The 19,888-nt window shown below is 36.9% G+C and overlaps 1 long non-coding RNA gene across 1 annotated transcript in view; it reads left to right on the top strand.

The window, feature by feature from the left end:
• Slco6b1 (solute carrier organic anion transporter family member 6B1) overlaps positions 1 to 19,888 on the top strand; it is an 80,705-nt gene that overhangs the window by 17,730 nt on the left and 43,087 nt on the right. The window contains exons 5-6 of the long non-coding RNA NR_185094.1: positions 8,572 to 8,687; positions 12,560 to 12,666. This is a non-coding gene — a long non-coding RNA (solute carrier organic anion transporter family member 6B1). The remainder of the gene's footprint in view (positions 1 to 8,571; positions 8,688 to 12,559; positions 12,667 to 19,888) is intronic.

The raw sequence follows: 19,888 nt of genomic DNA, 5'->3' as shown, positions 1-19,888 counted from the left end.
ATATTTTTGATGTGTAGTTGGATTGGGTTTGCAAGCAGTTTTTTGTGTTAGATCTCTCCATATTTTCCCCTGCTAGTATTTTGTGCACCCCTCTAAGGACTGAAGAATCTACATTTTGTTCTTCCTTCTTCCTGAGCTTCGTGTGGCCTGTGAATTATATCTTGGGTATTCTAGTTTTAGAGCTAATATTTACATATCAGTGAGTGCATAGCATGTGTATTCTTTTGTGATTGGGTTACCTCACTCAGTATGATATTTTCTAGGTTGGTCAACATTTGCCTAAGAATTTCATGAAGTCATTATTTTAATAGCTGAGTAATACTCCATGGTGCAAATACACCACATTTTCTGTATTCATTCCTTTGTCAAGGGACATCTGGGTTCTTTCCAGCTTCTGGATATCATAATTAAGGCTGCTATGAACATGTGTCCTTTTTAACTAAGTATATAGCTAATCTTGGAGAAGATACCATGTGGTACTGAGAAGGTATATTATTTTGTTTTAGGATGAATTATTGTATAGATATCCATTAAAACCATTTGGTTCATAATTCTGTTAGTTTCACTGTGTCTCTGTTTAGTTTCCTTTTCAATGACGTGTCCACTGATGCCACCGGGGTGTTGAAGTCTTCCTCTATTATTGTGAGAGGTATAATGTGCGTTTTGAGATTTAGTAAACATTCTTTTATGAATGTGCATTTGGAACATAGATATTACAAACTGAGAGTTCACCTTGGTAGATTTTTCCTTTAATGAGTGTGTGTGTGTGTGTGTGTGTGTGTGTGTGTGTGTGTGTGTGTGTGTGTGTTTGAGCTTTTCAGTTATCATGAAGACTTGTATTGGAATTTTGATGAGATTTTGTCAATTCTATAGTTTGCCTTTGGGCAGGATAGCCATTTCCCCAATATTAATCCTTATAACCCATGAGCATGGGTAAGCACATTTTCTAATCTTTTCCAGTGTTTTAAATTTTTTATTGCAAAAGTTGTACAATTACTTGTTTAAAGTTGATCTCAAGATAATTTTTGAGGCTATTGTGAAGGTACCTTTTCTCTAATTTAAAAACCATGTAATCTGCTAATAAAGATAATTTATCTTCTTCCTTTCTTCTTTGTATCACCTGGAACTCCAGCAGTGGTCTTATTACTCTAGCTATAACTTAAATTCCTAAAATGAGTAAGTATGAAAGAGAGTTCCTTATGTTCCTAACCTTTGTGGAAATGCTGTTAGTTTCTCTCCATTTAGGTTGATGTTGTCTTAGAACTTGATATTAATCACCTTTGTTGTGCTATGGTATGTCCCTAATATCGCTTGTCACTCCAGGACTTTTATTATAAATGAATGGTGAATCTTGTCAAAGGCATCTCCTGTAAATAATAAGTTGATCATTTGCTTTTTTTCCCCTTCATTCTGTTTATACTGATAGTTTATGTTTAATGACTTTAGTATGTTGAACTACATCTGCAACTCTGAGATGAAGCCTACTTGATCCTGGTGGATGATCTCTTTGTTGTGCTTTTGTATTTGGTTTATAATTATTTTATTGAGAAATTTCACATCTATTTATCTTTCATAGTGCTGAAAAATTGCATTAACACAGAATCTTGGCAAATTCAAATCTAGGATGCTGTCTAGTTTTTAAGTAGGAAAAATAACTATAAATTTGGAAAAAAAATTTTGTTTCAATTTCTGAAAATCTAATCATAAGTAATAGTATAAGGATTAGAATAGGACCAGCGAGGTGTATTATTGTATAGAAATCCTGCCACCGACCTTGCAGACTTTTCCAGAATGAATGTGTACTGTATTAATATTTGAATGTTGCAATGAACAAAATTGAAAATGGTCTCATTTACAAATCAAAATTTTGCAAGATAATCTGCCCACACAATAAGGAATATGAATGGATTCTTGAATAAAAAGATTTAGGGGACAGTAAGGAGGATGGATGAGGGGAATACCTATGGATGGGGGAGGGTGAGGGGATGGGGACTTCTGGACAGGAAACCAGGAAAGGAAATAACATTTGAATGTAAGTTAAAAAATATATCTAGTAAAAAAAATAGGAGGAAAAAAATTAAAATATCTGTTTTCTAGGAGGCCAGAACTTTAAGAACGCAGAGACAAGCTAAAAAGATGGCTCATTATGGAAAGACATTAGTTTTCAAGACTTACAACTTGAGTCAAAGACTTAGAACTTTCACAGTAGAAACTTGACAACTGACTCAAGCAATTTGTCATCTCACCTCCATACATGTATCATGGCATAGACACATGAACACACACATTCGCAATTGCAATAGAAAAAGTTCTCTAAAGAAACACAGAGATATGATTTAATACTTCCATAGAGAAATTTGGCATAGGAATAAGAATGAAAATTTGATCTTGATTTGTAAACTACACAAAATAAAACAGAAAAACAATACTATAACACATCAAATAAATGATCCTGAAGGAATCAATTTGAAAATACACAGCTAGACAAGAGAATGACAATGAATAATAGAGAGTTTGGGAACCAATGAAAAGAAATTGGAATTATTGGAATTCAAGAAAGACTTTGAATTATAAAAGATATAGAAAGATTGTCCAAGGAAATAAAAATCACTAAAATCTAAACTATATTAATATTCAGGTACAATAGGTTAAATGTCATCCTTCACATTACATTGAGCCAAGTCTATGTAAAACATATTTAATCTGTCTCTCTGTGTTAAAGGAAATATTCTAAGGACAATAAAAGAAAAAAAGTAACATGTAAAAGCCCAGATTTATCTACTAACACACTTCTTGTCAGTGTGACTATAAACTCCATATGGTATAATTTTTATTAGCTTAATTTTTGAAATTATAATATAATTGCATCATTTTTCTTTCCTTTCCCCCTTCAAACACTCACATATACACTACTTGCACTATTTGAAATTTGTGGGTCTTTTAAAATCAATTGTTATATGCATATGTATATGCATATATACATATACATACCTAAAAATTTTTATAAGATTGAAAAAAAGAAAAGAAATGTCTTTTAGATTGCTTTAAAGCTACCCTCTAAATATCCAGCAAAGCTACTCTTTGAAATTCAGGGGAGTAAAAGAAATTGTAATGAAAAAAAAAAAAAGCAAACTTATCCTATAAGAAACAAACAATATAACAACTACTCAACCTGATGTTAGTGAGAGAAAATTTGTAATTATAAAATTCAGAGGTAAAATTAATTTTATAAATTTGGAGAACTAAGTCGAATATTATCAACTATATACACAAGGCATTCACATCCCTAGAAGGAATGCTGTAATGAAAAGCAATGAATTCATTACTGATTTACTGGGAACACCCCAACTGAACAGAAACAAAAACAGGTAAGCTAACTGAAGATAGTCAGTTCTTCCTCCTTCCATTCAAATCCAACCCCACAGTCCTCTTCCTAGCATTGCAACAGAACATCTAGGGTAGCTTTTATTTCCCCTTGCCTATATCTCCTCTGTACCTCACAGACCATCTCTCCCTAAACTTCCTCTACCAATTCGTGGCTTTATCTAAACTCCAGCTCCACCAGGCACCCTGCATGATATATCTGCCAGAAAAGTAGGGACTCTGCCAGAAGACCTCTTCTTCCTATGTAACCACAGATCCAATCCCCAGGCTCATCCCCAGTTCTCCAACAAAACACCCATGGGAACCACACCTGACCCCTTGGGTTTATCTCCTGTAGATGTCACGGGTTTTCCCCTACTAACCACTCAGTACTTCCTCTTTGCTCTGTCTCAGCCCCCATCATAGCAGGCTCTCCATTCTAACTCAAGAACCACTCCTCCCAGCAAAACAAGGACACTGAAGGTTGACCCTCACATTCCTGCTTCGAAGATCCAATCACTGCAGTCTTATCCCCAGTGTTAAACAGAAAACCTACTGAAACCTTCTTTTCTTTTACAACCCTAGCCCCAGTGGTCATAATGACCTTTTACTCCAACCTTTCTTGTGCCAACTCATCCCAGCATTTCAATTGGTAATATTCAATACCAATAGGCATTCCTTAGGAACACAGCTGCACAGGCCAGATAAACAGGCTTCACATATCCATCTATCACACTCTCCAGTAATCCAGAGTAGAAGTAGAAACTAAGAAACAAAACACCCACCCAAGAGAGAATTCTAGAAATCACCCCATAGACCTCTAAGAATCCCAAACCCAGATGCCTGGATGCCAGCATAAAAGCACAAAAAGAGTCAGAGCAATATGTCTCCACTAGAAATCAGTTATCCTACCATAGCTGACCCAAACATTACATCTTAGGTGAAGGACAAAGAAAAGACCTTAAAACCAACTATATGATCATGATTAGAAGGCCTTAAAGAGAAAATGGAAAGAATCCCTTAAAGAAATCCAGAACATACAGAGAGACAGAGAGACAGACAGAGAGAGAGAGAGACAGAGAGAGAGAGAGAGAGAGAGAGAGAGAGAGAGGAAGAAGAAGAAGAAAGTGGAGGAGGAGGGGGAAGAAGAGGAGGAGAGGGGAAGGAGAAGGAGGAGGAGGAGGAGAAGGAGAAGGAGGAGGAGAAGGAGAAGGAGAAGGAGAGGGAGAAGGAGAAGGAGGAGGTGGAGGAGGAGAGACAATTGAAGGAAATGCAATTGGAGAAAGTTATGCCATAAAGCATAAAGCCAACCATATGAATATTATAGAAGTCCTTAAGAAAATAACTATATCACTTAAATAAATCCAGAGAAACATAAACAAGCAGTTGAATGAAGTGACTAAAAATGTTCAAGACATAAATATGGAAATTTATAAGGAAATAAATTTATAAGGAAATAAGGAAAACCCAACCTGAGGGAATTCTGGAAATGAAAAATGTAGGAATTTAAACAGAAAATACCGAGGCAGGCTTCAGGAAAAGAATAAAGGGAATGAAATAGAGGATCTCAGACATTAAAAATAAGATAGAATAGACATATTGGTCAAAGAGGACAAGTAGTTTAAAATATCCTGACAAAAAGCATCCAGCACACTATGAAAGGACCAAACCTAAGAATAATAGGAACAGGAGAAGAGTCACAGCTAAAAATCCCATAAAATGTTTTCAAAATAAATAATAGAAATTTTCCTACCAAAAGAAAGATATCCCTAAGGTAAAAGTATACAGGACACCAAATACATTGGACCAGAAAAGAAAGTCATCTTTGCCACATAATATTCAAAACATTAAACAGAACAAAGAAGAAATATTGGAAGATGCCGGGTGTAATGTCCAAGTAACATATAAAGGCAGACTTATTAGAATTACACCTGACTTCTCCATAAAGACTCTGAAAGCCATAAAGGCCCAGACATGTATGTTACAGATTAAAAGACACCACAGATGGCAAACAAAAATACTATACCTGGAAAACTTTCAATCTCCAGAAGTAGAAATGCTACAGTAATGACAAAACCAAACTTAAGCAATATCAATGAATCTAGCACTATATATGGTGCTAGAAGGAAAATTCCAATCTACACTTTGAGATTCAGTGTGGCAGTTTCTCCTGCATTTCCTTTCCTCAGACACTCTAGCTGTTTTAGGTCTTTGTGTCTCCCTCTGAGTTTGAGGATATTTCTTCTGATTCTGTAAAACAAGCACAACCATTGGAATTTGGTTAGTATTGCATTCTATAGAACACTTTCAGTGACACGTGCATTTTCACAAATCAATTGTCTTAACTCATATACACAGATGTCACCGCAGCTTTTACTAGTTTATTAATCTTTTCAGTTCTTGGCGATTTTCTACTTTCTAGTGTTTGTGTACTTCATCATCCTGTTCTCTACCATCATTAGATTTTTCCCTGGATGCTTTGCACTTTGGTTCAACTGAAGAACTAAATGTGGTTATTTTCCTGATTGCTTTCTCAGTGTGCTTCTTAGTGGTTCTAGGAAACTTACTAATCTTTATATGCCAATTTTCTATTCTGCTACTCTGCCAAAAGTATCTGTCATAATGTCTCAAGAGTCTTCAGATTGAGACTTTAGGGTGTTTTAAGTATAGAATCTTATCATCTTTAAATAGATTTGTTTTTTTTTCCTTCCTATGTATGCCTTTTCCCTATTTCTTTTCCTCAACTAGATGCTTTGATTAAGACTAAGAGCTCTCTGGTGTAAGTGTGCAGAGAGTGGATACTCTCTTTACATTCTCAACTGCAGAAGAAAGGATTTCAGTTGTACGTGTTTAGCACAGTGCTGGCTGAAGCCGTTACTTATGACCTCTATTATATTTGAGAACACATGACTCTTTTGATACCACTTTATTTGGGGTTTTACTAAAATGAGGAGTTGAGTTTCTACTCTGAAACTTTTTATAACTATTGACAATTTATGTGAGTTTCTGTCTCTGATTCTATATTGAACACTTTTCAACAACTACTGCTAACCAGGAATTATAGAATAAATAAAATATACTCATAGTTACAGTTTTTTCTTCTTTTATATTCTAGTCTGTCCTGTGACATATTTTATAATTTGTGTTAAAACAGCAATTTAATATTTTAAATTGTATTGCATATTTTATAAGTTGTCTCCACATGCAAATCATTAGGATTATCAATTTTGATAGATTTATCAATTTATCAGGGTCTAGTTTTAGAAAATTACTTTTCTTGGAGCTAAAGGGAAGGATCAGAAGTGATGAACACTTGTTCTTTCAGAGAATCTGTATTGGGTTTCTAGTATTCATGTGATGGCCAACAAACATCTGTGACTCTAGTTCCAGGGTTTCCAATGATCTCTTCTGAACTCTGCATGTGGTACACCACAGGACTGCAGGCAAAACATTGATATACAGAAAAGAAAAGAATATAAAAAATATTGTTATAACAAAAATAAAAATTATTTAAAATGAAATAGTTATACTTTTTGATGAATTTTGCATTCTGATAGTAGTGACCAAAGAACTTAGATTCATGTGTCTAGTTGAAAAATCATTATTACCTTCCTATCTTAACTGCTACTGAGCTTTGTGAGAATCAAAAACAAAAAAAGAACAACAACAACAAAAAAAAAAACCAAAACTCTTAAGAATGAAAATGGGTCCCATAGGGAAAGTGGAAGCACCACAAATGTACATACATAGCACATGTATACATAGCACATGTGACCTTGTGATGAAGTGTGATATCAAGATGCCATCAAATAGAAAAATTGTGCAACCTAAAATAAAAGGCTTCTTCCTATAGAGGCCTGGGTGCACGATTTGAAGTAGCTCGGTAAAGAAGCAAGATTTGGTTTTTCCATGAGCAGAAATTAAAATGAAAAAAAAATGGGTGTTCCCTTCCCCATCCTTCGCCCATTACCTCCCTCCCCGCAACAATCCCGTTCAATGGGAGTTCAGTCTTGGCAGGACCACGGGCTTCCCCTTCCACTGGTGCCCTTACTAGGATATTCATTGCTACCTATGAGGTCAGAGTCCAGGGTCAGTCCATGTATAGTCTTTAGGTAGTGGCTTAGTCCCTGGAAGCTCTGGTTGCTTGGCATTGTTGTTCATATGGGGTCTCGAGCCCCTTCAAGCTCTTCCAGTTCTTTCTCTGATTCCTTCAACGGGGGTCCTATTCTCAGTTCAGTGGTTTGCTGCTGGCATTCGCCTCTGTATTTGCTGTATTCTGGCTGTGTCTCTCAGGAGCAATCTACATCCGGCTCCTGTCGGCCTGCACTTCTTTGCTTCATCCATCTTGTCTAATTGGGTGGCTGTATATGTATGGGCCGTATGTGGGGCAGGCTCTGAATGAACGTTCCTTCAGCCTCTGTTCTAAACTTTGCCTCCCTATCCTCTCCCAAGGGTATTCTTGTTCCCTTTTAAAGAAGGAGTGAAGCATTCACATTTTGATCATCCGTCTTAAGTTTCATTTGTTCTAGGCATCTAGGGTAATTCAAGCATTTGGGCTAATAGCCACTTATCAATGAGTGCATACCATGTGTGTTTTTCTGTGATTGGGTTACCTCACTCAGGATGATATTTTCCAGTTCCAACCATTTGTCTATGAATTTCATAAAGTCATTGTTTTTGATAGCTGAGTAATATTCCATTGTGTAGATGTACCTCATTTTCCGTATCCATTCCTCTGTTGAAGGGCATCTGGGTTCTTTCCAGCTTCTGGCTATTATAAATAAGGCTGCTATGAATATAGAGGGGGCAGGGGTTAGGGGGATGTTGGCCTGGAAACCGGGAAAGGGAATAACAATTGAAATGAAATGTAAATAAGAAATACCCAATTTAATAAAAATGGAGAAAAAAGTGTTCAATACACCCCTAGGGAAAAAATAAAGAAAATATAAAATAGGAACAAGCAGGAACATCTGGTACATGAGTCATGTCACTGGAAAGGGAAGCGGGAAAACGAGGCTCTGATAGGAGCAAAGCCAATGCAAAACATTGAATACTAGTAACCAGCTCTTATCAGCGAAGCTCCCAAATTAATAGTGAACAAATTACAAATGAATGCAAATTAACAGAAATTCTCCTGTTCTCACAACTAATTATGATTTCTTTTATATGTGCCCCTAATTGAAATTTCCTACTTTTTCTCCATTCAAGGGTAAATGACAACTTTCTTTGGTGGCAGTTCAATTGGTTTCTTGGTTTTTTTAGTGCCACTCTACTTGCGTGGTTCACAGTTTTCCCACTTTTATGTTTTCCACACAGATTACCTGGTGAGTAAAAACATACAATTAGTTTGTTATAATAATTCATACCCTCAACTTCGATTTTCAAAGCACAGACAAACTACATCTCTTTAATATGCTTCACCTAATTGTATTGCTCTGTAAAAGAAATGTATTGTTCAAGTTTCCTTTATTTTTTCCAAATTAAGCAATATCACATCCTAATATTATATTTATGTACTATACCTTCATTAGCATATATTTGTATGACCCAATATTTTTGTTAGTATACAATTTTATTTAAAGTGTGTAAATTTTTTTTAAGAAAGTATACTCAAATTTATTTTTGAGTGGAAAAATCAGAATTTTCTAGAGGAATAGAGCTTATAGAATGAAATTTTATGTTTAGAAAGGGGATTTATTGGAAGGACTTATAGGCTGTGGTCCAGCTAATCCAAAAATGGCTACCTTGAATAGAGTTTTCCAGTCCACGAGGTTGAATGTGTTGGCTTGTGTTTAGTATGAATTAGAACCCTCAAGTAGGAGGTTCAAATTAAGGTGAAGTAATGGACTTCCTAGCAAGTGCAAGAGAAATCAGGTAAAAAGCAAAAGTGGCCAGGGAGATGTCTGAACATTCATTTACGAAAGAAGTACACGCGGAAATGAATGGTGAGAAAGTAGAATATACCCAGACATCTGGGACACAGCTGAAACAGTTCTGAAAAGGAGAGCTCATTATTAACAGGACCTATGTTATTAAAAACTCAAGAGTTGGTTTGTAAAAAGTACAAAAGGAAAATAAATATTTGAAAAATGATCAACATCCTTTCCCATAAAGAAAAGGCAAACTAAATCTGCATCGAAGTTCCATGTCAATATGGTAATCAAGAGAATAGTGCAAATGACTGTGTGGGGAAATAGAAACCTTTATTCTCTGCTGGTGGCCATATAAACATATACAGTTATATATAAACTCTGAAGGCTTCTCAAAACATTCTGAAAATAAGGGGCTGGAGAGATGTCTTATCAGTTAAAAATGTCTACAACTTTTGCACAGGACATGGATTTGGTCATAATTGCCTGCAATTCTACACTCCACAGGCAATGCTTACACACACACACACACACACACACACACACACACACACGCACGCACGCACGCACGCACGCACGCACACACACGCACGCACACACGCACACACCATAATTAAAAATCCTCTTTAAAAGCTTAAAACAAAATTACCATATGATCTAGTTGTACCACTCTACCATATGTATGCCTATAAAATGAATTACTTATCTGAGCTAGTATCTAATAATGAGATAGAGACCAAGATTAATTTCCAAGGTTCCCCTTGATATCTTAATTCCCTATGCTTATCTGACTACCTCCCAGACAACATCCCTGTAATACTTGCACTTATGGCCTTCCATTCTCCAGCTGAATTCTTTGAACTCTTTCTCGGTTCTTCCACATGGCAAATCTGAACCCCCCACCCCCACCCCCTCTCCTCCTCCTGGCTGCTGGAAGTCAGTAGTCTGTTCTCTCTTCTGTCCACCCATTGAGTGAGAGAAAACCATGGTAAAAATTCTTTACACAAACTTGAGACAAGATACTTTTGAAGAAGCATAACAATGCTATGTCCATATTGAAACAAGTCATGAAGGCAGAGAAATAAGCATTTGAATAATACAAGGACAACTACTACAGAGTGCCCTAAAAGGCTATGTCTACAAATTCCTGGTGGATTCTATCACGGAAATACCTTAATTTACTGCATCAATATTTACAATAACTAGAAAATAGATCCAATCTAGAAGTTCATAAATAGTTTAATGGGAAAAATAATGTGTGGTACCTATGTGTTGGAAGCATGAAGGCCCGGGTACCCATAGGTCTCCAGGGATAGCAAGGATGTAAAGCATGTAGGACTGACCTCTTAAAGAAATGGGCATAACCCATTTTCCACCCGCGAAGTTGGGAATTGGAGGTTATTAATAGCCTGATAATCCGTATTATCTGTTGGGCCAGGCTATATATCAAACTCCTACAACAAGGACTGGAGGTGTCTAATACATTAAGTGACTAATATTAGCCAGGGGCTCCCCAAAGCTCCATAATGAGGATATGAGATACCTAATAGTCTAAATGACTTTCACATTATCCACATAGCCAAGAGCTTCTTGATGTTCCAAAAATCAAAAATCAATCCACATAGCTAAGAGCTTCTCGAAGCTCCAAAAACCAGGACCAGAGGTAGGAAATAACCCAAATGGACTCCATACTATCCATAGGACTGAAACCAGGCCAGCCTCTTCTGTAGGCCCTTAAGCTAATACAGGTGGCCTATCTCCAGAACCCATCTACTTGGGAGAAAGGATATGTACTCAGAGATGGATTGGATACAATTAGTGCCCTCTTGTGCATAAGGGATCATGTTATACCAGGAAACTTTATTTTTTTCAAATTATATTGTGTTTAAATGTGTTGGCAATAAACTGCTAGACATCAGACTCCCCAAGGTTGAATCAAGTTGACCAAGTCAATTTGAACTGTTGGCATTTTCACTTTTCTGTGGTTTGTTTCTTTGCCTGACAAGCTTAGAAATCCCTAGACCTATGCAAAGCGTAATTTCATTCAGATAAAAATAAAAATTCAACCATAAACATTTTAATAAAACTGATAAAACTAGAAATTTTAAGTCAAATCAGCAAAACTCTAAAATTTTCAAATACCAACTTTTTTATCCATATGTACAATGCCAATTTAAAAGTATGTATGTCTGTATCACGGGTGTGCCTGTGCATGTGTGCATGTGTGTGTTTGTGTGTTCATGTGTAGGGTGGAGGTAGGGCTTATGGTGTGGCAGGACTAGAAAGATAATCATGTGAGTGTCTAAAGAGAGCTTAAGGAAGCTGGATGTGCAATAAAGAAATACAGATATTACATAAGCAAAACATGAGAGTTACAGGAGATAGAAATCAAATGAAAGAGGTGATGGTGCATGGGAGAGAGAAAGGGAAAAGGAACAAGTAAGAAAAGACTTTAATGACATATATGCATGAAAATGAAGGTACAAATAGAGTACTCTATATACTAACCAAACATGTTTAAAAGTAAATGTTTAACACCTTCAGCAAACTGAGAAATGCTAATGGAAACTGTTTTGAGATTCCATCTCCTGCCATTCAAAATATCTATCATTAACGAGACGTATGTTACCATCAAGTGAAATCTCCATTAGTGTTCCTGCACTAACACCATCCATAATATAACAGCAGCCTAGAAACCCAACAACAAATGATGGGACATGAAGGGAAAACAGGGGCTTCGTGGGAACAAAAGATAAAGGGACTGGGAGAGGTCACCGAATAAAGGCATGTTAAGTAAGAAAAGGTGTAATAATTAATATTACATATGGGAATGAAAATACTATAGTTACATTCACTACTAATATTAGTACTATTACCTAATTACTATTTACTATTACAAAAAGTTCTCATTTGGCAGTGCCCTTTATTAGACAAAATATTGTGTGACATAAGAAAGGTTTTTATTTGTGGAGGGAAACCTCCACATTCTAAGGCTGTGTCATGTTGAATGTGGCCATGGGATTCTACATTAAATTAGAGCTATTTAATTCATCCATAGGCACCACTGAAAATTAAGGAAACCACTTCCAATAGTTAAGAGAAGACCAGAGCAGTTGACTTCAGAATTGGGCAGTGCAGATGTGAGGAATTACATGATCAATTGCCTTTTGTGAAGCACTCTGTAGAATTTGCATTCTATTGGTTTGTTTAAAAATAACCCTCTTTCCATGAATAACTGAGGCTACTATAATGTGTACAATCACGTGATGTGTATTTTCTCACTGACTTCAACATAATCACAAGACTGTTTTCTTTGTAACCTCTAGGTTCAAACAAGCTAAGAGTATGGAAGGAAAACGAACCTTTCTTTTACAAGAAGTATAAAGATTTAAAATACGGATATAGTTTTCAGGATCTGCTTCGTGCTCTTTGGGTACAGTGAAATATTTTTTTATTTAAAATATTATACATTTTATTTAAAATATTATAAAGTATTTTACAAATCAGCTAGGTTGTCCTGCTTAATCTTCACATAGAGCCAAGCAAATAACAAAATGTGTTCCTAAATTTGGGTGAAAGTTTTGGGGTCTCCTACTGGATTATGCGGTTTTGTTTGTAGTGGAAAGAAAGAACGCCCCGATTTGGTGCTCCTACAGATCTATCTGGTGCTGGTAATGAGTGATGCCACAGCTATGAGTTTGATTTGTTTTCATTTTCTTAATTGATTTTCTATAATTTTATTCTCCCTGAAGAAATAAATGTGGCATTTAACAAGATGGTGCGAATTGGAAGAACCTGTGTTAATACCTCCTCCCGTACAAACCCACCAATCACAATATTGCAATACAAAACCCCTTGTTTCTGTGGATGAGAAACATGCCTCCTGAAGTGCAGAGAGACTAATGCTCTAATCCTACTTTCAATTTTCATTTTGGCACATAGATGTCACAGTCATAATTTCCACATGGGGATTTCTATTGATTGTTAGTGATTTTTACACTCTGAATAGAACTTTCAAAAGTCTTCAAAAAATAACACCGATTGAATTTTTCTAACTCACTTTAGAATTGTATCTCTCTTCCCAATTTCCAACTATTTTCACTTGCCTGAAGATATTTGTTATTTGTTCATTGCTTATTATTGTTCTACTCAAAATGTCCCATTTCTTTTAAAAAGGATTATTTTAAAATTAAAATATAATATGGCTTTCCCCCATTTCCATTTCTTCCCTCCTTCCCTTTCCATGTACGCCTATCCCTGCTTCTCTCTGTCAACTGTAGAGAAAGAACTCCAGGCAGTTAAGGATCATAAAGAGCAAGAGAAACAACCTTCACTAGGGAAAAGGCCCCTTTCTCTTCAAACTATTTACCACCCATGTGTCTTTCCTCTTTAGAGAACTCTCGGTATCTTTCAGTAGATGGTTTCTTATTTGTTTAGTTTGTTTCTTTAGCTGTAGTTTGTCTTTTTGTATATTCTAGTCATCTACCACACATAAATCAAGGAAAAACTTTCTTCCATTAAGTAGGCTACCTGTTCATTCTATTAGTGGTCTCCTTTGAAGAAACGAAGTGTTTTGACCTCGTATGATTCCACACTTTCCTTGTTTACATTGTTTCTCAAATTGCTGATGTCATTTTCAGAAATAATCTTTAGTGTACTGCCAACTTTATCCTCTAGTTGTTTCGGGGTTTCAAGTTGAATACTGGGTTCCTTGATCCATTTGGAATTGTACAAAGTGAAAGTAAGATCAACTTTCATTCTTTTATTTTAATTTTTATTTTATCATTATTATTCTTTAATCTTTTTTCACAGTCCAGTTTCCATCCCTCTCCCAGTCTGCCCTCTGACAGCTCCCCATCCCACTTTCCCTCCCCCACCTCCAAGAGACTGTCCCCACCCCCCTACCTCCACCCCCACCAGGCCTGCCCTGGGGCCTCAAGTCTCTCAAGGGTTAGGTGTATCTTCTCTCACTGAGGCCAGACCAGGTAATCCTCTGCTGTATATGTGTCAGGGGCCCCACATCAGCTGGTGCATGCTGCCTGGTTGGTGAATTCGTGTACGAGAGATCTTGGGGTCCAGTTTAGTTGAGAGTGATGTCCAGTTTTCCCAGCATCATTCAACAAAGAGGCTATCTTCTCCATTCTGTATTTTCAAGTCTCTTTATCAAAGCTCAAGTGACTGTAATTGCATGGAATAATATGTGGATCTTCTATTCCATTAATCAACTAGTCTATTTTTTCTGCCAGTCATATGCTATTTTTATTATTATGGCTTTATATTATAACCTGATATCATCTTGTGCCTCTAGTACTGTTCTTCTTGTACAAGATGGTTTTCACCACTATCTTGGTTTTTCTTACTTTCGTGTGAATGCAAGGATTTTTTTTAAATCTCTGTGAAAAACTGAGTTGTCATTCTTATTTTTATTCATGGTCCCCCTTGCAGAGTTCTTCTCATATCCCCCTTCCTTGGGGCATTACAGGACTAGGCCCATCTTCTCCCACTGAGACCAGACAATGTAGTCCTCTGCTACATATGCACCCAGAGATTCAGACCAGCAGGTGTATGCTCTTTGGTTGGTGGCTTAGTCTCTGCAAGCTCTCGGGGATCCAGGTTAGTTGACAGTGTTGGTCTTCCTATCCAGTTGTCACCCACTTCAGTTCCTTCAGTCCTTCCCCTAACTCTTCCATAGGGATCCCCAACCTCAGTCCAAAGCTTGGCTCTGGGTATCTGCATCTGTATCAGTATCTGCTGGCAAAGGCTCTCAAAGGATAGCTGTACTAGGCTTCTGTTGGCAAGCATAACATAGTATCTGTGATAGTGTCAGGGCTTGTTGTCTGCTCCTGGGATGGACCACAGGTTGGATTGGTTACTGGTTGGGAATTCATTCAGCCTCTGCACTTTTTTTTGGTCTGTGCATTTCTTTTAGACAGGAATAATTTTGGTCTGAAACTTTTGAAGGTAGATTGGTATCCCTATCCCTCAACTGGGGGTCCTGTGTAATTACTGCAGTTGACGTTGTTATAGTTGGATTGAGGTGGCTTTGTCAAAGTACATGTGAATTAGTTGAATTCTTTCAGAGGTAAGTGATATGTTATATAAGATTTATTTTTACCTACAACTGTCCTTCAAATTTTCTTTATTAATTCATGAATCCTTAGAAGGAAGTGATTAAGTGTCAGTAAGACTTTAATCTTAATTTTCTTTTGAAGTTAAACTGCATTGCTTAGGACACTCTTGAATATTTACCCTTTCTCAAGACTCAGAGAAAGAGTAGAGTCTCAGGTATTCAGGACCATAGCTAGTCTACTTAATATTATTTCTATACAAATGTTACATGCACATATTTTAACAATGCAGGAGTTAGACAAGTTTAAGTACTTTATATTGTGAAATGTTAAGCTGACTGTTAACAACACTTTGTAAAGTTTCAGAATGGGCATTTTAAATTTTACATTATTTAATTTGAAAAAAATATTTTATTTACATTCCAAATATTGCCTACATTTCCCAGTAACCCTTTTAAGAGTTCTTCAACCTATCCCCCTTCCCGTTTGTCACTGAGAAGGTACCCTTCACTCCCACCCATCCATCCCCCCCTCACCCATGCACAAAACCCTACTTCAATGCCCTCCTACCTCCACCACGAGTCTCCGTCCCTGGGGCATCAAGACTCTACAGGATCAGGTACATGAGGACAGACAAGGCAATTCTCTGTTATATATGTGCCCAGGACTTGGAACAGCACATGTATGCTATTTACATGGTGGCTTAATCTCTAGGAGCTCCCAGAGATCTGGGTTAGTAGACACTGTTAGTCTTCTGAGAGGGTTGCAATCCCCTTCTATTCCTTCAAGCATTCCCCTATCTCTTCCATAGGAGTCCATGGTTTCAGTCCAGTAGGTGATTGTAAGTATCTGCATCTGTCTTAGTTGCTGGTAGAGCATTTCAGAGGACATCCATGCTAAGTCACTGTCTGCAAGCAAACCATGGCATCAATAACAATTTCAGAGTTTGGTGCCCACGGGATGGAGCCCAAGTTGGGCCAGTCACTGGATGACCTTTTCTTTAATCTCTGTTCCATTTCTGTCCCTCCATTTCTTTTAGATAGGAACAATTTTGGGTCAAACTTTTTGAAGGTAGTTTGGTGACCCTACCCCTTTACTGGGAGCCTTGTCTCTCTGCTGAAGATGGTTCCTTCAGGTTCCATCTCCACACTGCTCGGCATCTTGACTAAGGTAATCACCATTGAGTGATAGCTTCTCACATCCTAGGTCTCTGGGACTTTCTAGAGGTCCCACCCCCTGATACACACACACACACACACACACACACACACACACACACACACACACACACGCACGCACACACACTTGAAAAATTCCATTTATTCTCCTAGCCTTCTGAGCTCCTCTCCTGTCTCCCCCTGCCCTATAACTGCTCCTGCCCACCATTTACACCCCCCTTCCCTTCTCTTACCCAGGTACCAGGTACCTCCTTCCCTTTACCTCCCTGGGATTATTTCATTCCCGCCTCTAGCAGGATTGAGGAATCCTCACTTGTGCCTTCCTTCTCCTTAAACTTCTTAAGGTCTGTCGGTTCCATTATGGGAATTGTCTACTTTCTGGCTAATATGCTTTTATGTCCTCTTGGGGCTGGGTTACATCACTCAGGATGATATCCTTTAGTTCCATCCATTTGCCTGTAAAAATTCATGATGTCCTCATCTTAATAGATGAATAGTATTCCATTGTGTAAATGAACTATACTTTCTATATCCATTATTCTGTTTAGGGACATCTGGGTTGTTTCTAGCTTCTGGCTAGTACAAATAAGGCTGCTCTGAACATAGTGGAACACATACCCCTGTGATACGGTGGAGCCTCTTTTGACTATATTCCCAGGAGTGATACAGCTGGGTTTTCAGGTAGAACTACCTCCAATTAACTTCAGATACACTCATTTCTTTTGTATGAAGATTATTTTTCTTTGTGAGTGCTATAGCTCAAAGAGTTATTTAGTGTGCCCTAAAGTTCAGTCTGGTAAGAAGGGCTTATCTTTTAGAAAAACATTAGAATACTTTGGGAATTCTACTTTGGGAATGCCTTAGGTCATTAAGCATGTATCACCCATTAATTTCTTTTTATATAAAAAGAGAGGAAAGAAAGAAAGAGGTACCAGAATATAAATTTCAAAGCTGTCCTTGTAGGGCATACTCTGTCCAGGTAACTGTTCCTCCCCACAAAAGATGGCAAATTCCACCCAAACAGCATGATTAGCTAAGCAACTCAGTGAGCTTGTGGGGGAATTTTATATGTAGACTAGTATCATTCTCACATGGCTCAGAAGCATCTCATCATAGTTTTAATAGTCAAGTCTACAATGGCTAAGTATCTTTCACATTTCACGTATCACTTCTCAGTTATTTATATTTCTTCTTTTCAGGCATACTCAGAATATATGTCCACTTTCATACTGGGTTACCTTTTGAAATTTCTCTGGAACCTTATCTTTTTGTCTATTAATCCTTAGAAAGAAAAATATGAGGCAAGCATTTTCTCCCATTCAAAGGTTGTATCTTCATTCCAGTGGTTTTTTCTTTGTTTGTTTTCAGTTCAAAGCTTTATTTACTAAAGTCCAGGTCAGTCAAACTATAAGTAATAAATCAAGACTTATGAATGACATCTAAACAAAATATATATGCAGATGTAATTTGTAAAACATGATTTCATAATTTGTAAAATATGAAATCTTATGAACTGCATCTTTAAAGGCAACTCTGCGATCCTCTCTCATGCTGCGTATTGAAACAGAAAATTAATACGTAATTTTGAACCCTCCATTAGGGTTGTTTTCTTTCGTCCACAGAAGCCTCTTGATTTCTTTAAGTGACCTTATCTTTCTGCACTTCTTCTGTTTTCTGTGTCTTTGGAGTCCTGGCTCACACGGAGACAGTGTAGACTTTACATTCCGTCTTGGCAGATTTATACTTTCCAGTTGTACGTTTACATTTCAATCACTATTGAGTTGGATTTTCCTACAGAGGGGAAGATGGAGCCAATTTACAATCATCTGCAAGTGGACATTCATGTGTATATAGAAGGACCTGTCTCTTCTTCACTGTGCACTTTTTGACCCTTTCTTTTTCTTTTTCTTTTTTTCTCTTTTTTTTTTTTGCCATCTTTATTAACTTGAGTATTTCTTATTTACATTTCAAATGTTATTCCCCTTCCTGATTTCCAGGCCACCATTCCCCTAGCCCCTCCGCCTCCCCATCTATATGGGTGTTCCCCTCCCCATCCTCCCCCCATTACCACCCTCCCCGAAATAATCACGTTCACTGGGGGTCCAGCCTTGGCAGGACCAAGGGCTTCCCCTTCCACTGGTGCTCTTACTAGGATATTCATTGCTACCTATGAAGTTGGAGCCCAGGGTCAGTCCATGTATAGTCTTTAGGTAGTGGCTTAGTCCCTGGAAGCTCTGGTCTTTTTGACCCTTTATAAAAAAACAATCAACTGGCTATAGATGGCTGAACCCGCAGAGCTCTATCTTTGGCTCAGTGTCATCTGTGTCTTCTCCCTGTGTCATGTGTCTTCATCTACTGTGTCTCCATAGTATGCCTTGATATCAAGTATACTGGCACCTCTAGCTCTGTTGTGTTACAGATTAATCCAACTTATTGGCATCTGTTCATGTACCTTGTAGATTTCAATATTGTTTTTGACAGTTAAGAAATAACATGGTTGAAGTTGCATTGATGAACATATTCATCAATTTTACCTTTTCCAGCATTAATTCTTTCTATCATTATCATCTAGGACATTTTCATTTTGTTTGTGTGTGTTTACCTCAATGTTTTCATTGATGTTTCGCCATAGAGGTGCTTTGATTCCAAGGTTAAACTTATTAAAATGTTCTAATATTGTTTGAGTATTGACTTTAGGGTTTCTTTTTTGTATACAAGTGAATTTAAACATTAAACAGTGATAATTTGACCCTGTGCCTTGCTAGTTTTATACCTTTTGTGTAAGCTTAAAATTGAATTTTACACTAAAACGTAATCATAAAATTCTGTGTAAATCAGAAGTTCATTTAAGAATGATTTACAAAAATTTCATGAGGAAAATTGAACTCAACATATCTATAGTAATGAAGACAGGTAAACTGACAGATGCAATGCTAAGTCATGAAATGGCTATGTCTCTGTATGGGATACTTTGTCCAATAAGCTATAAATTTAACCCAAAATAATTAACCATATGGCATGGATTTCATATTTTAAAGAATAACAAATTAGTCTAAAATGTTTTTAAAAATGTGGGAAAAAACTTGATCTAGTCAAATTAAGACATTCTAAAGGAACAGGATAGCAAGAACAGTATAACATTTTATCTGCATCTAAATGAACCAAATTTAACAATTTATTATATGTCTGAATACATATATATGTATATATATATGTCTGTACACACATATACACATATAATGTAGAGAGAGAGAGATGTGTATATATGCACACACAGAAAGATATTATATAAGTATTTGCAGTATGATATAAGCAATGAAAGCTACCCACCAAAGCATCACTTCATTCCCAAGATGCACATTTATATTTAAAATCATAGAAACACAAAAGAAATATTTTCTATCTTGTG

Source organism: Rattus norvegicus, chromosome 9 (assembly GCF_036323735.1).
Source record: "Rattus norvegicus strain BN/NHsdMcwi chromosome 9, GRCr8, whole genome shotgun sequence".
NCBI classification, from domain to species: domain Eukaryota; kingdom Metazoa; phylum Chordata; class Mammalia; order Rodentia; family Muridae; genus Rattus; species Rattus norvegicus.
The sequence above is the reverse complement of the archived record's forward strand: the minus strand, read 5'-3'. Positions and strand labels throughout refer to the sequence as shown.